Genomic DNA, 25,101 nt, shown 5'->3' with positions numbered 1-25,101 from the left:
GAGGCCCTTCTTGTGCGTGCTCACCCCCAACACACTTACACTCACACTCACATACATTCATACACACACACATTCACACACATACACACTCATTCACACACACTCACATACACTCACTTTCAGACACACTGATGCTCATACTCACACACATACTCACATTCATGCTCATTCAGACACACTCATACATTCAAACTCACACTCAACAGTCACACTCACACTCACACTCATTCACACACTCACACACATGCACTCACACACTCACAATCACACACATTCACATACACTCACTTTCAGACACACTGATGCTCTTACACTTATACACTGACATTCAGTCATATATATGCACATTCATGCACATTCAGACACACTCATACTCATTCAAATTCTCATACATTCACATTGACACACATATACTCATACACTCACATGTACTCACATTCAAACACACACTCATATACACACACACTCACACAGTGGTGCCGAGGAGGAGCTTATGGATTCCAGGAAATAATTTTATATTACTTTTTACCAAATAGCAAAATGTACTTTTAAAAGATGGGTGATTCTGTATTCATTAAGAAAATTCTACAAAAAGAAAGGAAAGAAAAAGATATTCTGATATCTACTCCAGCCATCATCTACACAGTCAATAAATGATGTGCACTTCCGGTTAGGTCCCAGGGATAGTACTGTACTTTGAATTTATCAGATGAAGTGCATAGTTGGTTCAGACTGTAAGTAACCTTGAATGGTATACTCTAATGTAGTCCACTCATCCATCCCCTTAACAATGCTTTGTGTTCGTATCCAATACTCTCCGGAGGGCAGGAATGTGAACTGAATTGTTTCTATTTTTTACCAACAGAGTGAAACTGGACGAGGTACGTACACTCTTCCTAAATAGTAATGTAGCTGTTTCATAGCACTGTGAAAGGTTTGCATAGCTAAACAAGAGGTTAGGATGTTGGGATGGATTAAGCACTTAGTTACAAATAATCTTAAAAATCTTTTTCTTATTGAATACATTTTGATTTTCAAAGTAAGTACTTTTTTGTGTATTGACAATTATAGTTAATATTTATAATTTTGACACTGAAACCAAGCAATATTTGGTCTATGATGCCGTCTGTTCGGAGTCTGCTTACTAGCAAGGAATAACGTTGCTGTAATTGACAGTTGGTGATGAATGAGTGAGCCCTTTTGCTTTTAAGTAACTATTAAAAGCAATCACAATGTCTTTCCGTAAACCAAAAAGCAGTTAGCCCATAATTCTCTGAAGAATGAAATATTCTAATGTGATACAGTAAACAATGTGATATTTCTTCTATTTTTTTCCTTAGCGGTATTTATTAAAAGAAAATGCTAAGAAGATTCTGGCAGAAATCCAGCTTGAAGGTGTTGCAGAACAAACAGAAAACCTGCAAAAGGAGGTAAGTTCTTTGTAAAAAAAAAAAAAAGTAAAACCCAGCTCCCCTCCAGCCTCCCAGGGCAGACCCCCAGAAGCCTTTTGGTTCCCACCAACCTCCCTGGGCAGCCCTGGGAGCCTTCAGGTCTTCTCCAGCCTCCCAGGGCTGTTGGCTGCTTGTTCTTCCGTGCCACCCGGCTAGCTTAGACCCGAAATAATCACACAGAACTGTATTAATTAAATCACTGTTTAGCCCATTATCTCTAACTTCTTATTGGCTAACTCTTACATCTTAATTTAACCCATTTCTATTAATCTGTGCATCACCAAGAGGTCATGGCCTACCAGCAAAGTTTCAGCCCGTCTGTTTCCTGAGGCTCCATGGCCTCTCTTTGACTCCGCCCTTCTTCCTCCCAGCATTCAGCCTAGCTATCCCTGCCTACCTAAGTTCTGCCTTGCTATAGGTCCAAAGCAGTTTAGTTTCTTTATTCATTAATGGTAATCACAGCACACAGAGGGGACTCCCACATCACAGGGCAGCTTTTGGGAGCCTTTGGGTTCCATCTGGTGGGTTCCAGGAGGCCCCAGATGTCGATCATCAAATGGTTCTAACCCCACGATCCTCTGTAGTGAAAAAGGTCCTAAGCAGATCACAGTTGCCATGCATTGTAAGGAAGAAACGCGTGGTTCACTTAGCTGCTTGCCTTCTCTCCTTAACCTGAGGGGAACTAAAAGATTGTTGAGGTTTCCTCCTTTTCCTAAATCCAGTCATCGTGGAGTTTGTGAGGTGGAGTGGCTTTGGTACTTAGTGGTCCTTGACTTGCATGGTTTCATGCTCGTTGAATCTGATGGTTTTAGGTCCTAGATAGAATTAGCTTGGTTTTCATGTCAGTAGGGACTTATTTATTTTGTTTACCTCATGGAAGGGTGTGAACCACCAAAACATCTTCTGATTTCTAGCGGGTGAGAGGAGCCTGTTATCAAATATATTTTATTATAATTTCTCGATATGTTCAGACATAACACAGCCATGCATGCAGAAGAAAGTACTGTCTTGACGCCAGGAAATTGGAAACCAAAGATGATATGAGAAGAACTTGCATGTTTAAGTAAAGACTTTGGGTCTCTCAGCAATCAGATACTGTCTAGAAAATAATCTGATTAAAGTAATTTTTTTCTCAGCGTGAAAGAAGCTCTGTATTGTTAAGAAGAAAATGCCTGCAGGCCCAATGCTGTTATTTTTCAGTCTTTGATTTTACAATCACAATCTTCTTATGAAATTACTGAAAAGAAATGACAGCTGAGGGCAGTTATGTCAGCGCCCTGAGAGTTTTGTGGTCACGGCCTCACTCCCACTCCTAAGGAGGTGCTGGTGTGACCCCCATGTTACTGATCAGGCTGGAGGTGGACAGCTCTACTGGCTGCGAGATTCAGGCCTTAGGCAGTCTTCCTGACAACTTGTTCATGTCTCATAGGAACTAAAACCTCCCAGGCAGTGAGGTTCCACTTCCGGTAGTCAGTGTGAGATCCTGCACTGCACATTGACATTCTGGTCTCCAGGCAGTGAGGTTCCACTTCCGGTAGTCAGTGTGAGATCCTGCACTGCACACTGACATTCTGATCTCCAGGCAGTGAGGTTCCACTTCCGGTAGTCAGTGTAAAATCCTGCTCTGTACACTGACAGTCTGCTCTCCCATCTCAGAAAAGTACATGTTGTTAACTGTGCCAATATCATGGCACATGCCTTGCTCATGTGTCTGCACTAGTGCTGTTGTGAGCAGCCCACCACGCTGCCAGCTGTGTACAAGTCTAGCACACTTGTATGAAGTATATACTGCTGCAGTGACAGTGACAGATGGTGCTGCTGCCAACCAAGGTGTTTACACGATGGTATTTCCCCTGACGACAGTGTATCCCTGCTCTGCCACCAGGCTCATACATCCCTTATTCATTGAGTTCCTGGATTTTATCATATTCTCTGGAGCTTGCTGTAATCATACATGATTGTATTCTTCATGGTTCAAGGAGCAAAGCAGTGGGCTGCACATTAATGTGTGTGTTATACTTGCACACCTAGAAGTACCATTTGGCTTAGGTGTAAGTACACAATGCCTTTTAGTGTAAGGAAGCACACAGTGTATATGGATGACAACAGTATATCTCCTAAGGAGTGCTTTCTCGTCACTCGGTGACACGTGACTGTACTTGGGTGCTAATGTCTTAAGAAGGCTTTCACAATTGGACACAAGCTTTGCTAGTCATCTAGACTGCTTGTAAAAATAAACCATCCTTTCTCACAGTGAACGTGTCTTAGGTGATTTCAGTATCCAGTCCATCAAATTTGAGCCTAGAAATATTTACCTTGGTGTGCACGATCGTGTCACTTTTATGATCTGGACATATTTTGTTCCTTTAAAGAGGCAACAGCTTGTGTTCAGAAGCTCATGTACTATGAAACCACACTACCCTAGTCCTTCCTGCCCTGTCAGCTCTCTAGAGTCTTAGCAAGCCGTTAGCAGGTGAAAAAAGCAACGACAAGAACTGTCAATGGGACTCAAGCCCTGGCCACATTCATTGAGCAGCTGCACGCCAACATCGAAGGTAATGTGGACAGGCTCTCCTTTGGGGACTTTGTGCTTTGTTGGTAGAAAGAGTCACGATCGCCTTATGAAGCACATGAACTATGAAGGAGCTTAGTGAGACATAGATTCCCGGGCTGGTCGTCCTAGAGACCCAAAGCTACCTGGGGGAGTCCCTCACACCACCCTTTGGTCACTCAGCAAACAGATGTGAACCCCACGTGCAAATGTGATAGCAGGATTTGGGGATACCCAGAGAGACAGTAGAGTCTTTGTGCCCACCAGAGCTTCTAGACCACTTAAGAAGAGTGCACTTTTTGAGAATGCATTTGAAACAAAGCAGGGAAGGCAGGGCCAGCCCTTCTCCCTCCCAACTGGCTGGGTCTTCTGGGACTGCCGGTTCTATAATTGCATCTCCCTTTCTGTTTAGAATACAACTGTCAATCAGATTCTATACTTCTCTCTTCCATCTATAAGTGAAGTTATGACTCAGGGGGTCTTTATTTTAAACATTAGGGAATTGAAAATGTATTTTCTAGCCTTCACTTTCTAGTTTCTGAAATAATTGTTGGGGCCCGTGTGAATCCAACACAGATTCCCTAACTGGACTGGAACGTAGTGGCGAGGAATAAACTGACGCAGCTTACACGGTCATCATGGAAGGGCAAGATCTCTCTCCAAAGATCTCTTGTTTATTCACCAAACGCCTTATGTATCACCACATAAATTGAGCAGGAAAACACATTAGGCTGTATCCTAGGCAACCAGGTGAATCGGCTTTTAGTCACGTCTGCATCTACCTGTATGCTAGCAGTCACGTAGGCCATGAATTAACATCTCTATAAGGCTTCCTCCAAATTACCAAGAAATAAGCACCAAACATCCTGACCAGCTTCAGCCAACACCTCTTCTCAGGAGATCTACATTTATAACAAAAGAAACTAGGAGCAGCACATCCTGGCTATTGTTAAACAGAGACAGCTTGTCTGCAGAGTTTGTGACCACCTCAGACCAGGCTTATGGCTCTAGTGCCATACAGAAATATGGGCCTACAGATAATCCCTCTTCCAATGTCATGGGTTGTTGCAGGAATGACTTGTCATCATATTACTAATCATAGTTATCATAAAATTCATGCTCCATGCTTCAGTCTGGGTAATCAGCTTTGGCGCACAGGCTAGTCATTCACTCAGTGCCAGACCACTGCCATCTTCAGAAACTACTGCAGCTCCCAGGATTCTCAGCATTTATGGCTGGTTAAGGCTGTGCATTCAGATGAGGAAAAGGAAGCCTGCAGGGAAGTGTGGGAAGGAGTGCGTGAGAGGTCGTCTAGCCCTGTGGATGCTGAGGCATGCATGGGCAGCCCGTATATGGCGGTTCTGTTGTCCATGCTGATGAGGATGACTGGCCAGGTCTCTTCCTCAAGAGGGCACCAGATGTCATTACAGATGATTGTGAGCCACCATATGGTTGCTGGGAATTGAACTCAGGACCTTTGGATGGTGGCTCAGATGGCTCCGCAGTTAAGAGCACTGTCTGCTCTTCCAGAGGTCCTGAGTTTGATTCCAGCTTCCACATGGTGGCTCACAAGCATCTGTAGTGGGATCTGATGCCCTCTTCTGGCCTGCAGGCATCCATGCAAGTACAGTAAGGGCCAGACCTTAATGTGCTCTGAACTCTGTGTATTTGACATGGCACTTACACATCCCTTCCCTCATCACACACACATGCACACGAAACATAGAAAGAAAAATTGCTTCTAGTCTTCAGCAATCAGGATCCATGCTAAGCTTGGTCATTTACACTTAAAATCATAACAATGAGGGAGGCTGAGGCAGGAGAATATTTTTGAGTTAAAGACCAGCCTAAGCAGTATAGTCAAGACCTGAATGAATGAATGAATGAATGAATGAATGAATGAATGAATAAACAAACAAACAAAAAACCAAACAAGAAGTCATTCTATATTTCTAGAGGAACTATGATCATTTGAAAAATCTCTTATTAAGGTTTCAAGACCCAAGTGTTACTTCCTAAGTGGACCATTTATGTTTATCAGGGCTGCTAAAGAGTTATTGTCATGAATTCAGAAGAGGTTCCAGAAGCCCCAGGAAAAGCTGAAGGCATTGAAGGAGGCAGACAGTGGCCTCCTTTCACACCACAGTGAACAACTGCAGGCGGCAGAGGAGCTCCTGACGGAAACTGAGACCAAGACCCAGAAGAGCAACGGCCTGCTGCTCCTCATCAAGGCCAACCTGAGAGAGTTCAGCGTGAGTCATTCCTCCCTTGTTTTGACTCTCTTCCCCACCCTCGTGTCTCTCCCACCTTCTGTTTGAACCTGTGACCCCAAGTTTCCCATCCTCTCCATGCTCATATGTGTCCCTTCTGCCCCTCTTCCTTAAGGTGCCCTGCCCTGTGCAATGTCTCCTCTCTAGTTTTCTGCTTTCTAGAGGTTCTCCATGTTAAACACGTGGAATTGAGGAGTGGGGGAAGCTAGGACATACACGTGGGAGAGAATATGCAGCGTTTGTCTTTTTGTCCCTGGGTTACTTCCCTCAGTACAAAATTTCAAGCTTCATTGATTTTCATACCAATCTCATGATGTCAGTTTTGTGTCTAGCTGGATGAAATTCCATTTGGTCTGTATGCTCTATTTTCTTTACCATGGGAATGAGAACCCTGGGTGTTAACATGGAAAGAATGAAACTCAATCCCTACACCTTATGCTGTACAAAACTCAATTCCAAATGGTAGGGTTCCCCCCTCTTTATGTTCAGATATACTCTTTATTCTGCTTTTGAATCTTTTCAGTAGCACATTGTTGATCCCCCACATCACAAATCTGTGAACTTGTATTTGCCAAAGGTGGTTCACTTACGTTTATTGTAATCTTTGATATAGTTGGGCTTAAATTTATCCTTATTTGATGATTTACTTAGTGTATTTTTTTGAGAATCCCTTTTCTAATTCCCCTTTCCTTACCTCTTCCTTTCTTGCATTTCCCTTTCATTCCTCAGTTTACTTAAGATATATACATCTTACTTGTGTAGATGTAGCAAATACTTTTTAAGATGTAAGGAAAATACTGAAATTTGTGACTTTGGAATTATTTAGTGTCTACTCTCTGTTCTAATTGATTCAAGAATTCTCAACATGATTTTCTCTTTTGCCTTCTTGTACTACTTTGTACTGGTCCAGCCAAGCCTTATGTTGAAGTACCGTGGAAGTTAATGCCTTGATTTTTTTGCTTCAGGTGATAAAATTTGCAATGTCTGCATATTCTCATTGGACACACTAACTACTGCAGTACTAGGGATACAAATCGTTGCCTCTGTTTTTATTTTAAAGCAGATTCTCTACATAACTCTGACCTGGAACTTACAATGTAGACTAGACTGGCCTCAAACTTACAGAGATCCCCCCATGTCTGTCTCTGGGGGCTAACCACACCCAGCCAAATCACTTTATTAACTTTATAAAATATTCCTATCCATTTTGTAGCCATTGTTATCTCTGATTAACTTTTCTCTGTAGATGCAGTCGCTCCTTGAAGTGTCTAGTCAGAATTTTGTTCAAACCCGAGTTTATTGCTGTTTCAACTATATCTTTTCTCTCATTCAATACTCACTAAATGTTTTTTGTGCTGGTTAAATAATGATCATACACCCAGCACTCGGGAGGCAGAGGCAGGCGGATCTCTGTGAGTTCGAGACCAGCCTGGTCTATAAGAGTTAGTTCCAGGACAGGCTTCAAAACCACAGAGAAACCCTGTCTCGAAAAACCAAAAAAAAAAAAATAATAATAATGATCATACAGTTACTTCAAAGTCATCCTTACGTAAGTTTTCACTGGTACCGCTGTTCCAAGAGTTTTAGTTCCTCTCCCCGTTAAACTCCATGCTTCTCTTTCATGGTTTCATCTTTCATGAATTGTGACTTTAGGATTTGTACTCATGTTTTTAAAGAAATCTGCCAACTTATTCTATTTCGTTCGCTTGCTTCTGTTGATTGCATCAAAAAAGCCATGATATACTTATATTTTCATTAAAATAAAACTGTTAAGAAGAAAAACCATGGTTATACCCTTAGGTTTAGTTGCATTTTTCTGATGACTAGGGATGCGGAATGCAGTTTTAAATATTTGTTGGCCTTTTGTAATTGTACATTGTGGTTTCTGTAGATGTTGGCCGAGTCTTTGCTTTGCCCTTCTGACTCAATGACCTCATTCTCATCTGTCCTTTCTGTTTTCATAAAATTAAGTCTCCCCTTACCTTTCTCATGTATATGTCAAGGTTTCTACTATTTTAATCTAATAGTTTTCTCATGGGTCTAGGGTCATTTCTCTGAAATTTTACTCCCAATTGTATTAGGCCATTTAAGATTCCTCAAAATGTCTGGTTAGATAATTGTTTTTTCAAGATCATGAACTGTTAAAAGTTTTGAGGAATGTATCTTTAGTCACTGTGTTGTGTTTGGTGTGGGCAGGGAACAAGAGAACATATTTAGTATTTTCATTTTTAATTAATTGCTACAGTTGGAATGCAAATCATGGGCTTCTTTGTGACATGTCATTCATCTGTATCATTGTACTTTCTGTATTTGACCTCCCTGCTCTTCTCCCCTGCAACCTCAGTGTACAACTTTCTCCCTGTAAGTAGTCTCTCCTCTGCTTTCGTGTGTGTGACCAAGTCTAGATTCTGCATATGAGGGAAAATATGGGGTATTGTGTTTTCTTCTTTCTCTCTTTGCCCTCCCCCATTTATTCCCTTTCCTTCCTCATCATAATCTCTCTTATTTCATATCTGTATATGTCCTACATATGGCCTCGCACACACACATAAATATGTGTCTATATATGACAGGAAATATGGTTCATGTGTTTCAGAGTCTGACTTGTGCTGCTTATGTTATCATTTTTATTTTTACATCATATTTACCATGTTAATGATAATCTCTATTAGTTTTCCTGAAGGTGCTATATTTCACCTTTTTTATGGCTGAATAAAACTCCACAGTGTGTATGGACCACATTCTCATCAAATTAATCTGCTGCTCATCTTGTGTATTGTGAGTGCCTCCCTTCCGTAGCAAAACCACCAGGTCACACTCTCACCAGCGTAAAAGTGCATGACACTTCTCTAGCATTTTTGTCATGCTGTTTTCCTGGTGACAGCTGGTCTTATGGGTGAGATGGCATCATGGTGTTGTTTGCATTTTCTAGGTGGCTAAGGGTGTTGAACAGTTTCCACATACTGGCTGTCTGAAGTTCCTTTGAGAACAGTTCTATTTATTCACCTACTTATTGATTAGATGGGTTTTCATGTTTAATTCTTTGGGACCTTCTTTATTGCCTGTGCTAATCCTCTACCACATACCCAGTTGCAAAGCTTTTCTCCCATCCTGTTGGCCATCTCACCACTCTGATGCTCGTTCCCTTTGGGGTGCAGACACTCCTTAATTTCATTGGTCAGTCCTTAACAATTTTATGACCTGTGAGAATGCGAGGTTAGAATGATCAGTTATCTCTAGATAATATGCGTTATCTATGTGATTTACTGATGAAATACATTGGAGGAGTACTTTCTGACTAAGTGTTTTACAGTCTGATTTACTGTAGAGTAACATAGTATTCCCAGCATCAGCAGCTGTATAATTCATGTAGTAACTACAGTCTCATTATAACTAGAAAGTCATAGATAAGATGACCGTTATAGTAAAACTTTGTGCATAGTCAAATGTGATTTTTGTACAACTTTCATGTATCACAAAATTTTCTTCTCTTGGTCCCTTCTCAACTAGTGAAACAAGGTAACAATTATTCTACGTCAATGGGATGTATAAAAACACGGGGCAGAGTATGTTTGACTTGTATATACTATTTTATTAATTATAATTTAGAATATTGTGCCATAATATGGAAAATGTTCATAATACATTGAATGTGAGAACACAGGTCATAAAGCATGTATATTGAATGTGATGACATCTCTGTTAACAAACAATATCCAGCAAGATTGCCAGCCTTGGGTGATGGATGCTATATCAAAATATTTACAGGTCTACCTTGGTTAGATTATGGGCAAATATAATTTTCCGTGTGTTTGTATATTCTGAATTTGTACAATGATTGTTTAGTGCCTTGTTCTAAAAATATTCTGATATCAGAAAATGTTACTTACTCATTGTCAACAAATTGGTGCTGAAACAATCTGTTTTGTTTTGCTGCTGTTTTGTGTTTAGCCAACAACCCAAGTTTGGAAAAGCTGATTCCTGTGAAAAACTGGAGAAACTAGGAGAAGGACCTTATGCAACAGTCTAAAAAGGAAAAAGCAAGTAAGTTAAATATTTTAAAGAATAAGTCAAGGGAGAGAGAGAGGGCAACTGCAGCTGAGGTCTAGGAACCGGAATGGCAGCGGGGTCGCGCCTGGGTCCCATGCGACAGGCATTGGGCCAGAGGAGTCGCGGCTCTGGGGCTGCACCACGCGCCTTGGGAACTTGTCGATCAGGCCTCTCCCGCAGCGACCCGTGCCTCCTCCGTCCGGGCACCACCTCCCTTACAAAGGAGGGTTAGGGCGAATGAGGTCGCCCGCGGACCTCGAGGAGGCAGAGGAGCAGGCCGAGGTCTTCCCCGGTGTGGCGCACCCTCTCCGCTTTTGTCTGCCCTGCCTGCTGGAACAGTTTCGCGAAGTTGCCTGGGCCCTGCACAGCCCAGATGTGGGACCTCAATGAGCCACAGCCAAGCGGGAAGATCGGCAGGATGAAGAAATTTGTCAGAGAGTTTCAGCAGCATTGGTGAGTCCTTTCTCTTCCCACCGCACCCCAGTGTGCTGCTGACAGCCCCCAGGCTTGCTCCCAAGGCTCAGCGCATGGGCTCCTTGCTCCTAACACCTGCCAGGCAGCTGAGGACCAGGGATGGAGGGGAATGTCACTCAGAGAGCCGCCCCCTCTTCCCCAGGATCTGGGCTTCATTTGTGGACCGTCCCAAGCCTTTAATTTGGGTTCCTCCTCTCAGCCACTAATATCTTTTGTACCCGCAGTGGACCATGAGGGGACACCCAGTCCTCACCACCATCGGGGGTCCTGCGGCCACCACATTACTTGTTAGTTTTAAAGCTCTTTGGTATTATGTGTTTAACTAGTAATATAGCTTTGAGAATCGCTGAAACGTTGACGTGTGCCTGAAGCTGTTTAACATAGCCAACCTAAAGGAAGTGGGACAGATACCTTGAGACCTTTTGTTCCCTACTTCGGGTCCTATAAATGGAGGTTTGGGTGTTCAGTTCTTAGGACGCTGAACCTTCCAGCTGCTGTAGGGAAATGTGAGCTATGAAGTTGTGGGGACTCTATGAATCAGTCTCCTGAACTGCTGCAGCAGTACAGTTCAGAGTATTGTCTTTGAGAAAGAGCAACCGACTTAACAAAGAACAAACAAACAACAAAAAGATCAAGGAATGTTTAGGATACTTAAAAAGATAGACCCGTGTTCTAGGGAACAGCAAGATGACAACAGTGTCATGTGGAATGGGTTTGTTAAATCTTGAGGTTTACTGGCAGGAAGCGCGCCCCTTAACCTGGAGGTGTAGCTGCCTCCTCAACTGTCACAACTTTCTTTGGCACAATTAACTGTGCCAAGCAAGGGATTCCCACAGAGCCTCAGACAAACCTATCAGAGCGTCCAAGCGTACCTTCTGGCCTTTGGTTCGGTGTGATCATGTTCATGAAAGTGTTAATCATAAACAAGCTAATTCCTTAAAACCCTGATGTGCCAATGAATGTTAGCTGTCAGTCCATGCATGCAAACTGTCTTCAAGTGAAAGTAAACATTTAGTCAAGCTTATTATTGTTAATAATAATTATTATTACCATTATTTTGGTCCAATTTGTCAATATTATTTCTGAGAGCACTAATTTATGTGCAGAAGCCAGATTAACCCAGCCTTTCCATATTGTGTTTGAATGCACACAAACTCACTCTTCTGGATTAGGCATTCCAGTGTGGAGTCTTCCATTGAAATGAAGTTCGAAGCCCAGAGGAGTGGAGAGTGAGGTGTGGAGTCCTGTGCATTATTCACAAGGATGTTTCCGTGCTGGGCCCAAGTCACCACTCATGCAGGTTCTGGAGTCCATTAGGGCCTGTTCTAAAGCGCATTATTTACTAATGCTAATGATTCTGTTGGAGTCCCTCCAGTTTTATGTTAAATAATTCATTGCAGTTGAGTCTCAGTAAGAAACTAAGGGCATTAGTAGAAAAATTCTATATGTCGAAATAATTTAGGGTTTGATGGCCAATCACTAAAATTTGGGGTAACTGCAGTATTGGCAAATGGGTATTATAGTTAATTGGGCTTCCTAGATTATTGAGATTCAGTGATGGGAAAACTCCTTTTGACTTGAACCCTTCTTACAAATGCCTTCTATGATTATGTGGCGATTACATGCAGGCTTCAGGAAACAGTACATCTCGGTAAAGGAAACACGTCATGTCGTGTGACTCAGAAGAGAGATCATACTGTGGTGTATTATGAAAGAAATTATTGGCATTTTTAAGTGATTTTAATGTTGGGTGTGCACCATGGCCAGGTGTTTATTAGAAACAGCACTACCGAGCGCGTATCGTTCTCCTCTGCTTTCCTTCACACTCAGAGGCAGTGAACTCATTCTGATGACTGAACGAGTTTTGGGGGAGCTAAAGGCAATGGACTGAGAGTTTGTGCAGGGAATGTAGTCTGTGTATCAGATGGGGTTCCTGGTGTTGCCAGTCTGAGCTCAGCGACCTTGGATAGGTCCCTTAACTTTTCTGAGTCTCAGTTTTCAATTTGTTTGTTGGCATTTAGTGAAATAACGATTCGATGTCTTGTGTGACGTGCAGTGTGGACTCAATAAATGTCTGCACCGTGTTGTCGTCATCAGGCACTAGACCATACTGGCGTGACTCTACAGAAAGCAAGATAAAGAAGTACTGACAGATTTGTACTACAGCATCCGGAAATCTGGGTAGAATTGGACCGAGCTGGGCCTGGCCATCTCTTGTCCTGCTCAACTTGGGCAACCAGTAATCCACTTAAAGGCCTATGTTCTCACATATCATAGATGATGCTAACTTGGTTACCATCTTCCCCAAACATAACTGATCTGAGATTACTATATTATAAAAGGTCAGATCAAACACATTGGGTTTGAAGCCACAGGGCGCTAAGTATGCCATCTGCTAGGCAATGACTCCAGTCTAGCTGGAGTTCCCATATAAGACGAGTGTGATTGAATTCTACGGTCAACTGTCCATTTCACAGTGAGTGTTCACAGCTTCCTGCTCAGTGACGTCAGTGTGGTCACTATTTAGGAATCGCTATTCTTGTCTTATACGATTCGTTCCTGTTTCCCACTTAGGACTTTTAGGCTAGCTGAACAAACAGGAGATTTATTGTTAGATAGCTAAACTCTGCTACAGCCTGTCTTTCCCCTGGTTCTTTTTCTTTTTCGAGACAGGGTTTCTCTGTAGCTTTGGAGGCTGTCCTGGAACTAGCCCTTGTAACCAGGCTGGCCTCAAACTCCCAGATATCCACCTGCAGCTGCCTCTGGAGATTGGGATTAAAGGCCTGCTCCACCACCACCAGATTATTTTTTTCTAATGTAAGCACTTGTAAGTTTTCCTTTTAGGACTGTGATTAGTACACCCCAGAGGTTATTTTGCATTGAGCTTTCATTAATTTACAGGAAAACTTGGATGTTCTCCTTACGTTATCTTGTGAACCACTCTTTATTTAGTAGTGTGTTATTTCTTCTGCCAAAATTGGCTAACTTCTAAACCTTCATTGTTCCTTATTTTATCACGGTCATCTAAAATAGAATCGTGAAGTCATTTGCATTTTTATTTGTGAAAAAAATAGGTTGTAAGCAGACCAAGGACCGAGTACTCTGTTTACCAAAGGGCAGGGTATTCACCTACAGTGATATCCCTGTCACCCAGAGACAGGACTGGAGGGACACACAGGAGTCCTTACTTCTGGAAGTTCCAGGGGGCAGTTTCAGCTTTTGCACTTGACCTCATTCGTTAAAACGGGGCCTCTCCCTCCCTTTGGAGCATTCGCTTTCTCTGTAAATTCAACTCTACCAAGCAATTCCATAAAGTCTGTCCTAAAGTGACCAGGTCCCTGAGGACAGCTAGCATGGGCTCGCACACCCACAGCAGCAGGTGGGCTGGGTCTGCATGGCACCCAGCAAGGCCGGCCCTCCCTCCAAGGGCCTCTGTGGTGGAGTGAGGCAGTGGAGTCCAGGGCCTGAGAGAGGCTGCAGGGGCCAGAGCAGGACCAGCTGAGAGGGCACAGGGCAGGTCCTGGAGGAAGATAGGGAGGGAGGGAGAGACGGAGGGCAGGCAGAGGCCCAGGAGTCCCAGTGGCAGTGGGGTTGTGCTGGGGTCCTGACTGCCAGGATACCTTTCCGTCTGAGCTGCAATAGTTAGACTTAGCCCACTGGGGGTTGTGATAACACTGGGCAGGATGCCCTGGGAGGTAGAGGAAGCTGGCTTGGTCAGTCATTGAAAACAAGAGTGTCAGCAGCACTCACTCCTCTGAGGTCTCCATTCCATTTCCTACCTTCCTGGTCCCTGCCCTTGTTGTGTGTTGAAATATGAGCAGCGGGCTAAGTTCCTAGCACCCGGCCGCCCGCATGGCTAGCTTTATACCCGAAATAATTACACGGAAACTGTATTCTTTTAATCACTGCCTGGCCCATTAGTTCCAGCCTCGTATTGGCTAGCTCTTACATATTGATCTAACCCATTTCTAATATTCTGTGTAGTACCACAAGCTGGCTTACCAGGAAAGATCTTAACCTGCATCTGTCTGGAGTGGGAGAATCATGGTGACTCACTGACTCGGCTTCTTTCTCCCAGCATTCTGTTCTGTTTACTCCACGCACCTAAGGGTTGGCCTATCAAATGGGCTGAGGCAGTTTCTTTATTAATTAACCAATGAAAGCAACAGATTAATACAAGACCCACCTCCATCATTTCCCCTTTTTCTGTTTAAACAAAAAAGAAAGGCTTTCACTTTAACATAATAAGATTACATATAGCAAAACAGTTATCAAGCAAGAATTACAGTTACAATATTTATATCTATTTTATCTTTTATCATAACTAAGGAAAACTATAACTATAACTAACCATTCTTCAACTGCATCAAAGACTTCAGAAGGATATAATATTACCTAAGTAAACAAGAAATAAGAAACTTCAAACTCTAGAAATGACAGAGATATCTCGCTGCCTGGACAGTCACCCAAAGTTCTTTTGTACCGTTGGGGCATCCATCTTCGGCCTACAGGCCCATGGTATCCAGCAGACATTTTCATGAAGCAGGAAATTCCAAAGACAGTTCAGTCACTATCTGCTGTGTCCTGCAGAATGTCTCACAGACTCTTTCATGAGTCAGGAACCCCGAAAGACCATCTCACCTTTAGGCAAGTTCAGCAGTCCTCTCTCTGCGGGTTCTTTGTGTCCAGTTTATGCATCAGTTCATGCAAGAGCAGTTTCTTGCCCAAATGGCTATCAAACTCCTTAAGGAGCCTCTTTGATGCCCATCTTCCTCTTGAAGTAGATTGGTGCTGCCAGGAGCAAACATGTCTCATTGCCATGAAAAACCCTAAATTATTAAAACATTTAAAATGCCATATTCTGTAGTCTTTGAAAGATATGAAGAATGCCTATTTAACTGAAATATATCTCTATATATCTAGAAAATCTAACTACAAGGTTGACTATTATTGATGATTATCCATTAGCAACCTATATTTCCTAATTATACATTACATTTTTAAATGAGCTACACAATCACAATACCTTAATATCAGAAATACATATACATACAACAAAATTAACCTTAAAATCCACACCAATGCAAATTATTCATATCTATATCATATCCCCTTTTAAATGTAAAAGAACATTTATAAACAATATTTGGGAACATGGGCACAGTTTTTTCTCTCCAAACTGCTTCCTGCTGTATGGGGGCGCTGTTATTCAGGTCTTTTATGGGATAACCTGTCTGCTAGGTTCATCTCAGTTGGCAGTTCAGTTGAGTGAAATAATTTTCTGAAGGTGTTCACGGCAACCTTTCAGGAGGGTGTGGTCTATCATACCATATTGGGATAGAAACAATCAACAGGGTCTTGTCCTCTGTGAAAACAAAAGAAGACCCTCTCCAAAGCATCATATCCTTAGACCCAAATTCTGAAATCATAATACCCTTATGATATCCATTCTGGTTTAGCTTGGCAGCCCATATAATGAAATGTCTCTCTGTACTTAGCTCCTTCACAGTCAAAAATTTTAAAGAAAACACAATGTACATAATCCAGACTCTCTGTGAATTTTCCATTTTTACGTGGCTTATTTTTCTTTACTTCTTTTAATCTAAAACTATCTGTATTCTGTCTCTTTAAAGATGTTATCCTTTTTTTAAGACATTAACTTTAATCTTTATCTATATATTTTTCTCTCTCTCAAGCCTACGTACATTCATACAACAGTGTCTGAATCTGTTCTATTGTGAATCTGTAATTTTTTTTTACTATCCAAGAGCATTTCTTAAAATGTTAAGCACTTCTTAAAAACCTAAGTTGCACCATGTAGGGGTAATACAGTACTGCTTGTTTACTGCCAGTCTAAACCTTAACTGTGCTGTTGTTATGGTAATTATGGTAGTACCTGCCTGAGACCAGCACAGTTCAGCATTGCGGAGCTGAACCACTTCTGCCTCAGAGCCATTTGGTGCCCCTGAGCCACACACAGTTCCAGGTACACAGCAGTCCACATTGCCATCAAGCAAGCCGTAGCAATTTATTCCAAATGCTCCATTCAAAAGCTCTGTCTCCCGCAGGAGCCAGACAGAGATCGTGATGGCGGCACAGCCCAGAAAGCCGGCATTTTAAAACAGCCAGTTTTTCCTGCTGCTGAGTCAGGACAATTTCTTTGTGGCACGCAACCCAGAAACAGCAAAAAGCTGTCTTAAATTCTCTGTCCTTTTTAAGCCCTCTCAGGTTTTACGTGGCATTAGTTAATCACGTCGAGCGCCACTCTGTTGAAATAAGAGCAGCCGGCTAAGTTCCTAGCACCCGGCCGCCCGCATGGCTAGCTTTATACCCGAAATAATTACACGGAAACTGTATTCTTTTAATCACTGCCTGGCCCATTAGTTCCAGCCTCTTATTGACTAGCTCTTACATATTGATCTAACCCATTTCTAATATTCTGTGTAGTACCACGAGCTGGCTCACCAGGAAAGATCTTAACCTGCGTCTGTCTGGAGTGGGAGAATCATGGCGACTGCCTGACTCGGCTTCTTTCTCCCAGCATTCTGTTCTGTTTACTCCACCCACCTAAGGGCTGGCCTATCAAATGGGCCGAGGCAGTTTCTTTATTAGTTAACCAATGAGAGCAACAGATTAACACAAGACCCACCTCCATCAGCTGTGTTCCTCCCTTGACTGCCCTTCGGGGATGATCAATTATAGTGAGTGTTTTGTTTGTGCTTTTAAAAATAAAGCTTGCCCAGAGATCAGAGCTCAGAGCCACCGGAGGCCAGGCAGTGATGGCTCACACCTTTAATCTCATTATTGAGAGTCCCATGCCCTTAAATCCATTACTTGGGTGTCTCCTGCCTTTAAATCCAGCACTAGGGAGGTGAAGATGGGAAGGGATGTGGCTGGGCAGAGAGAAATAGAAGGAGGGAGGAGACAAGAGCTCTCTGCAGTCTGAGGCTTGGTGGAGACAGATGCATTCTGTAATGCAGGATCATTCTGTAATGCAGGGCAGGATCCCCTTCCTTTCTGTGAATAAGAACTCTCTAGGGCTTGGTCCCTTATTTCCCTGATCCTCAGCATTAACCCCTATATCTGACTCTGGGTTTTTATTATAAGATCAGTTAGAATTCGTGTTCCAGTAAATGATAAGGATGTGTTAGTCAAATAATCCTTCTCCACCCCAAGTTACTTTTCTTGGTGATGTTTGTGACATTAATGCAAAGTAACCTAGGACAGACATGTATTTATTTGACCATTGGGCCTGCTCAGAGGCAGGGGATACTCTGGTGACAGAGAATGAAGGAGAAAGGGAGGCTGAGAGACAGGCCCCATTTGAGAAAGGCAGTTGTTGGGCAGAACTGTGGGGGATGGGCAAGCCCTAACTGCCACAAGCTGGGGCTGGTTCAACTCACTTTATGTGACCACTTCTGCAGAGGTGGTCCTCATACAGGAGGCTCTATCTCCTCATGGCATTTCTAGTTTCTACACACATCTCAAAAGCATGAAGATAATTTCCCTTCCTAGTCTGGGGGTTTCTTGAAGAATTTTCCAGTATAGCACACTGAATGCATTTGGGGAGAGGCAGGGAGGAGAGCAGACGAAAATGTATAGCTCAATAAAAAAAAGTTCAAAGTTGTTTTTGTAGAGGGTCTTTACCTCCCTTATTAGTTATATTTCTAGATCATAAGCTTTACTAAAGCTATTGTGCATGGGATGTTGAAATGATCACTTTCTCTGCTTGCTTGTTGTTATAGGTATAAAAGTACCAATGATTTTTGTTAGTTTTCATCCCCTTGATACTCTTCTAGATGCATTAATTTCTAGAGGTTTTAATTTTCGATTCATGTATAATATAATGTTATCTATAAATATGGATGATACAAAATTCTTCTTTTGCTGCTTGGATCCCTTTAATTTTTTTATCTTTCATGACTGATGTGTCTCAGGCTTCAAGTAATATGCTGAAAATGAATGGGAATAGTGGACAGCCCTGTCTCTTCACAGATTTTAATGTAATTAATTGCTTTGAGTTTTGCTCCATTTAGAATGACATTGTCTATGATTTTGTCATCTAAAAACCTCTATTATGTTAAAGTATGACGACCCCTATAGTACTGGTGTCTTTGGGACACTTATCAGGAATCATCAGATTTCTCAAAGGACTTTCCTTTATCAATAGAAAATATTGTGTAATTTTCACCTTTAATTTCTATAATTTTTAAATGTATAAATTTAAGTATGTAAATTTACATTTCCTGGGATAAACCAAAATGTTTGTGGTAGACAATCATTTTGATGTATGCCTTCCTTCAGTTTGCAAGTATTTTGCTGAAAATTTTTGCACCTGTCGTTTTATGTCTTTAAGGATATTGGCTTATATTTTCCATTTTTCTTGTAATTTTTATCTTGTTAGGGTAATGGGATTTTACTGGCATCATAGAAGAAACTTGGAGTGTCCTGCTGTCCAGCATGGGTAGGCTGGTAGAGCCTCCATAGCCACCCACAGGGATGATCCCCAGGTCAAGGATTCCACTGTAGTTGAGGAAATGGGCACAATAGTAGTGAGATGCGTTCCTGGGGATTCTTTAAGACTGGGTTCAGGCTGAACTCCCAGTAGTAGAAGGGAAAGAAATTTCAGGAAGCTGGGGTCACAGTCTGAAGAGGACAGGGACCTGTGCACTGAAATGCTGTCTTTCAGAACTGGGGGACAAGTGGGATGAGCACAAAGCCTGTCCACATTCAGAAGAAGCCTGCCAGAGGGAAAAATACATTGTCTGACTCTGCAAAACTAGCTTGACCTTTCTCATGGTGAATCCACTGGCTAAAAATCATCTGGATAGACTCCCGAAAGGCAGAAAATTATCAAGTGTCTTGAAAGCACTTTCCCTTCCTTGATGTGTTCTGGTCTTCAGCCCCTTAGTGATTGCTCAGGGACTAGAGGAAAATGCCTCGAAGCTAGAAGGCATCAGGTAACAGAATGGGCTCCTGGTGAGGACCCTTCCTGCTCTGCAGGGGCTGTTTCTTGGTCCTCCTAGGACAGGGACTTCTTTCTAGCTGCACTGAAGTGCCTGCTCAAAACCTTGCCCTCGGGCTGGAGAGATAACTCAGAGGTTAAGAGCCATGGCTGCTCTTCCAGAGGTCCTGAGTTCAATTCCCAGCAACCACATGGTGGCTCACAACCATCTGTAATGAGATCTAGTGCCCTCTTCTGGCATGCAGGCGAACATGCAGGCAGAACACTATACATAATAAATAATTTTTTTAAAAAAACTGACCTTGTCCTCATCGCAAGATCTGTCTCTCCCTCCCTCCTGAAGGCCCGTCTGGAAACTATTACACAGGTTGAGGTCCTGGACATTTAATCCGGGAAGACAGCAGTACACATCACTTTTGAGCTGCAGCAACAGAGCTGTCAAAGGCATGCCTTCATTCTGCAGCCTTCCTTCTGGGGTGCCTTTAAAGGTGGAAGCAGATTGCAAATCAAGGTGCTGCTCAGGTGACTAGGACATTGCTTCTGAGAGTTGCTGCATCTCATGCAAAGGACAGGCACAGCTGAACATGGGGCTGCTGGGCTCTACCAGGGGAGAACTGGGAGGAATTCCTTCTTGGGAAAATAGAAGTAAATAAAAACAAGGGGACAGTTTTATGCAGCAGAGGTACCCATTGCTCAAAACTCAGAGAGGATCCTGCCAGAACTCCGTCATTCTTACTGCATCCTCTTCTTAAGAATATGGGAGCAGTGACGGGTCAGTTCTAGCATCCATATCTACCCTTAGAATTGAGACCAATGTCAGTGGCCTTGAAATTGTAGTCTGTATCCAAGTGGGTGGTTTCAGCTTTGATCTGAGGCAGTATCTGATCACTGTAATGATCTGTTCAGATTGGTTCGTGCCTCTTCTTCCTGCGGTCGTCAGGATCCTCTCTACCACGTTCAGTTACTAAGTGAAAATCGATGGCACCATAATGTGGAGAAGGCAGGTTTGGTTCAGATGCTGTGAGCTTTGGAGAATGGGCGTTTCTGATGAAGATGTAGCACAGATCCTTCTCTGTGCTTTCTATTCATGTGTCCGACAACTTTTCTGGCCACCCGGTTGCCTCTTAGGTGATGATAACGCAGACTGAAAAAGCCAAATGCAATTTGGCCAGTCATGCATAGCACTTTAGATTGATTTTTCAGGCTGTTCATTCAGAGGATGCAGGCCATGAAGCTAGATGGTCAATGTGGTCCTGGGCAGACAGGTCCTGGTGAAGTCTCACCCTGATATCATGAGGGAGCTGGGGTCAACCTGATGAATCTCCTTTGGACAACAAAAGAGAATGAAACTTAAGGAGATACTTCCCGCCCCTGTGACATTTCCTCGGGCACTCTAAGGAAGTATGACGCTTCAGTGGCCTTTTCAGTGAGAATCTCATGTCATTTCTGCTTTAGGAAGGACGTTTGTGAGGGGCGGTGCAATAATAGATGTACCGAGCTTGGATGCCCATGAACCACAGCAATGACCAGCATGGCACAATATCCAGCTCCTCAGGGAACTCCTGAAATGAGCTTTCCTAAGCTGGAACTGGCATCCTGGGTTGCAGCTGCCCTTGACTCACCAAAGCTGAGTCTTGCTCAGGGGGGCACAGCTATAAGTGGGGCTCTTCTTCTGGAGCCTGCAGAGAAGCATGGAGGGACTTGTGGTCTTCTGCCCTGGTGGGACATTAGGCGTGTGCTGTTGTGAACGCTGGGTGTGGAAAAGGCCAGAGGTGGGGTCACCCAGTGTCTCTTCATGTTAAGTGACGACCTGACATAGAAAGGAGTTCCCGGAGATAGTGGATGTGCAGGGCCAGGGTCTGCCGGCTCTTCTGAAGTGGTGGGGTCAACCTCCCAGCCCCTCGTGTACCAATTCTTTGAGTGTCAGTTCTGCCCCCATAATCTCATCATATTTGCAATTCAACAAGGAGTCGAAGACCTTGTTGACAAGATCCGTGGGAATGGAGCATGTCTACAATTACAGGGTCTGGGGGTTTGGGCTCACTAGGGATGTTTTGTTTCCTTCAGGGTTCTTGACCCATGGATGTTGCTGAATATCTCTAATGGAGGGTCTCCTATTTAGGGCAACTGTTAAAATTTGGTTAATGAGAAATTTAGGTTGCCCAGAGATGTAAACTGGGATGTTACATGTGCCATTGTTTGTGTTTTTTTCAGTCTCTTTCAGGGTCCTTCCTCTCAAGGGGTGGTTTTCCGTTGTGGATAAAATAGAGCACTATACCCAGACTCCAGATAATGCCTTCCTCCCATCATCATCCCCTTTCCTCAGAACCAGTTCTGGAGCATTGGAGATCTCAGTCCCACAGAGCCCTTGCAGCACAGTTCCAGCTCCACACCGGGTAGCGAGATCAGAGTCTCCCAGCTTTATGTTGCTCTGTGCATTGAGCAGGATACTGTCTGGCTTCAGGTCTCGATGGACAGTACCATGTGTGGTCATGGCAGCCCTTTAAGGCTGGCACTAGCTGCCCGAACATTTCCTGCGCCTTTTCCTCAGGCAGCCTGCCCTCTTCCAATATCTGCTTCCTCAGATTTCCCCCGGTGCATGCTCCATCACTGTGCAAGTGTAATTTTCTGTATTTAAAATATGGAAGAGGCGAATGATGTGTCAGTGTTTAATCATTTTTAGGACTGCCACTTCAGTCATAACTAAATGGTGTTCGTTGTCATTGCCACCAGCATGTAAACGCAGCGATGGCAGGCCAGTGCCACAGTGCCAAGTCCACTCTGGCCCATGGTGCACACACAACACATTAAATTGCCTGTTTAAGGTCCTTATTCCTGGGGAAAGCAGGCCATGAGGCTTGTTGTTACTGGCAGCCTGTCCAGAAACAGTTGTGCCAAAACCTGAAACCAACATTTAGAATGAAGATACCAATGAGTCTTACAGGTCACCAAAATTAGCTCCCTGGTCTGTTGGGACAGAAATGTAGCCCAGCCTACAGCCTTTTCTATATAGGATACTCATTCTTCAATCTCAGTGACTATTTTTGAGGTAAAAGCTTGAGATGTTCCAATCACAGCAGGCTGTAGCCTGTAGTGATTATCTCCATGTTGGGCCACAGGTACCTTTCCTCCTCTTATGAAAATGTAACTAGCATCCCCTAGCTACTGCTTCAGTGGATCAAAGAGACAGATTTACTCCTTTACAACTTCCAACCAGCACAGTGGCAGCGGCCTTTGTAGCTGGGTCTTGAGAACCCTAAACCATATCTGGCCGTTTAAGGATGGGGCGCAGTTTGAGCAGGTGTCCTGCAAGGAGACAGAGTCATTAGCAGATTCTGTCAAGGCCATGTTTACAGCCTTCCATTCTTGTGGCCAGGGGAATAAAGGCAGAAAGATAATAGGGCATGGGGAGCTCTTGGTCACACTGGCCACGCTCTATCCCGACCCTGTTAGATTTAGACCTTGTCCAAGGGCTTGCTTCTGGTGTGGACAAAAGGACCACTTTAAGTGTGAAAGCTCAGAAAGTAAGAGGCACCCCCCTGGGGTCTTTTGAGCATGGGGTTTCCATCCTCTCTGGGCAGCAGTGATTGTTGCAGGAGGGGGGACTAGGCTGCTTTTCTGCCTGTTCACCTCATGGCTTCTTGGGCCACACTGGTGGGGCAACCACTGTGGCGAATAAGCTCCTTCTTGATTGGAGATCTCTCCCCGGAATATGGTGTAGGAGGAGGTCCTTCTGCATTCGTGTGGCTGAAGATGGAAGCAGAGAACACTGTGTCCTCCAAGCTAAGGATGATCACGAGGTCTTTGCTGGTGAGAGACACAACACAGCTGATGCAGATCCAGGTGTCCTGTCTGCTGCAGGCTCTTGGCATCAGGGAAGTCTAGCTGATCAATTCACTCTTCCACTATTTCAGATGTTTGCCTGCACACATCTCCTTTGGAGAAGGGAGTTGGGACCCACAAGTTAAAGAGCATGGATAACTACCCTGAGAACTGCGAATGGTGTGGAAATGCTCGGGGAGGGGGGAGTTCATAACCCCCCACACAGACGCATACCCCGATGTTCAAAGAATGAAGAGGAACAAAACAAACAGGCCCAAGCAGATCCCTTACGGGGCCTCCTCCTGCCTCAGTGGAGCCACTCTTTTTTTGAACGAGGCCGGGTTTGTGCATTTGGCGCCCCCGGAAGCAACACAGTCTTGACAGGCTGGCCCCGATTGCCCTGCTCATTCTCCAGCAGCACCCGGTGTCCTGAGCAGAAGAAGCTGTCTCTATGTCAGAGTCTAGGTCTGAGCCAGGATCTCTGCCAGTTTGGGCATGAATCTGGGACCTCCAAGTGAGTTGGCAGGAACCAGAGATCTCTTGGAGCCAGGCATGAGTCTGGGACCTCATAGGGAGTAGTCCTAGCCAAGACCTCTGTGGGTCCGGGTATTGGTCTGGGACATCAAAGGCAATAGGCAGGAACCTGCGTTTCTGAGTCTGTGAACTCTGAGGGAGTAAGCCTGAGCCAGGTCCTCTGCGGTTCTGGGAGCTCCCGAGCCTGGGAATTCTGAGGCAGTAGACTGGAGCCAGAAACCTTTGCAGGACCAACTCCAAGCCAGGGACTGTTGTAGGGAGAGGGCCCGGCCCGATTGTTATTCCTGCCTGCCTGACTAACTTAGCCCCAAGATAACTACAGAGAAATTATACTAATTAAATCACTGCTTAGCCCATTAGTCCTAACCTCTAATTGGTGAGAGACACAACACAGCTGATGCAGGTCCAGGTGTCCTGTCTGGTGCATGCTCTTGGCATCAGGGAAGTCTAGCTGATCAATGCAGTATTTCAGTGGGTTGTTTGCCTGCACACAACTCCTATGGAGAAGGGAGCTGGGACCCACAAGTTAAAGAGTGCGCGAACTTTTTAATGGAGGGGAAGGAAGCTTGGCTGAAAATGATGTTTCAGAGTTGAAAGATCCCACCAGAGCATGTGAAAGGTTTCCATTCAGGGATCCCTTACTGGGCTCCTCCTCCTGCTGCCTCTTTGAGTGGGGCCACTCTGTTGTTAGTCAAAGGCAATGCCTGCCTGTTCGGCACCCTCGCGCAGCAGGGTCTCCACAGGCAATCCTTGGTTGACCTTATCAGTGACCTGAAACACTCGATGTTGTTAGACGAAGATGGTCCAGGTGGCAGGGGCACATCGTTTCTGCAGCCGACACATGGGGCAGACGCAGCCATAGTCAGTGGGGCATAGCTAGAAGTGGGGATCTTCTTCTGGGAAAACCATAGAGGCATGGGGGCCCTTGTGGCCATCATCTGCCCTGATAGGCCAAAGGTGGGCTCACTGGTGTTTTGCTCCAGG

This window comes from Chionomys nivalis, chromosome 26 (genome assembly GCF_950005125.1).
Source record: "Chionomys nivalis chromosome 26, mChiNiv1.1, whole genome shotgun sequence".
NCBI classification, from domain to species: domain Eukaryota; kingdom Metazoa; phylum Chordata; class Mammalia; order Rodentia; family Cricetidae; genus Chionomys; species Chionomys nivalis.
This window is presented reverse-complemented; position numbering follows the sequence as displayed.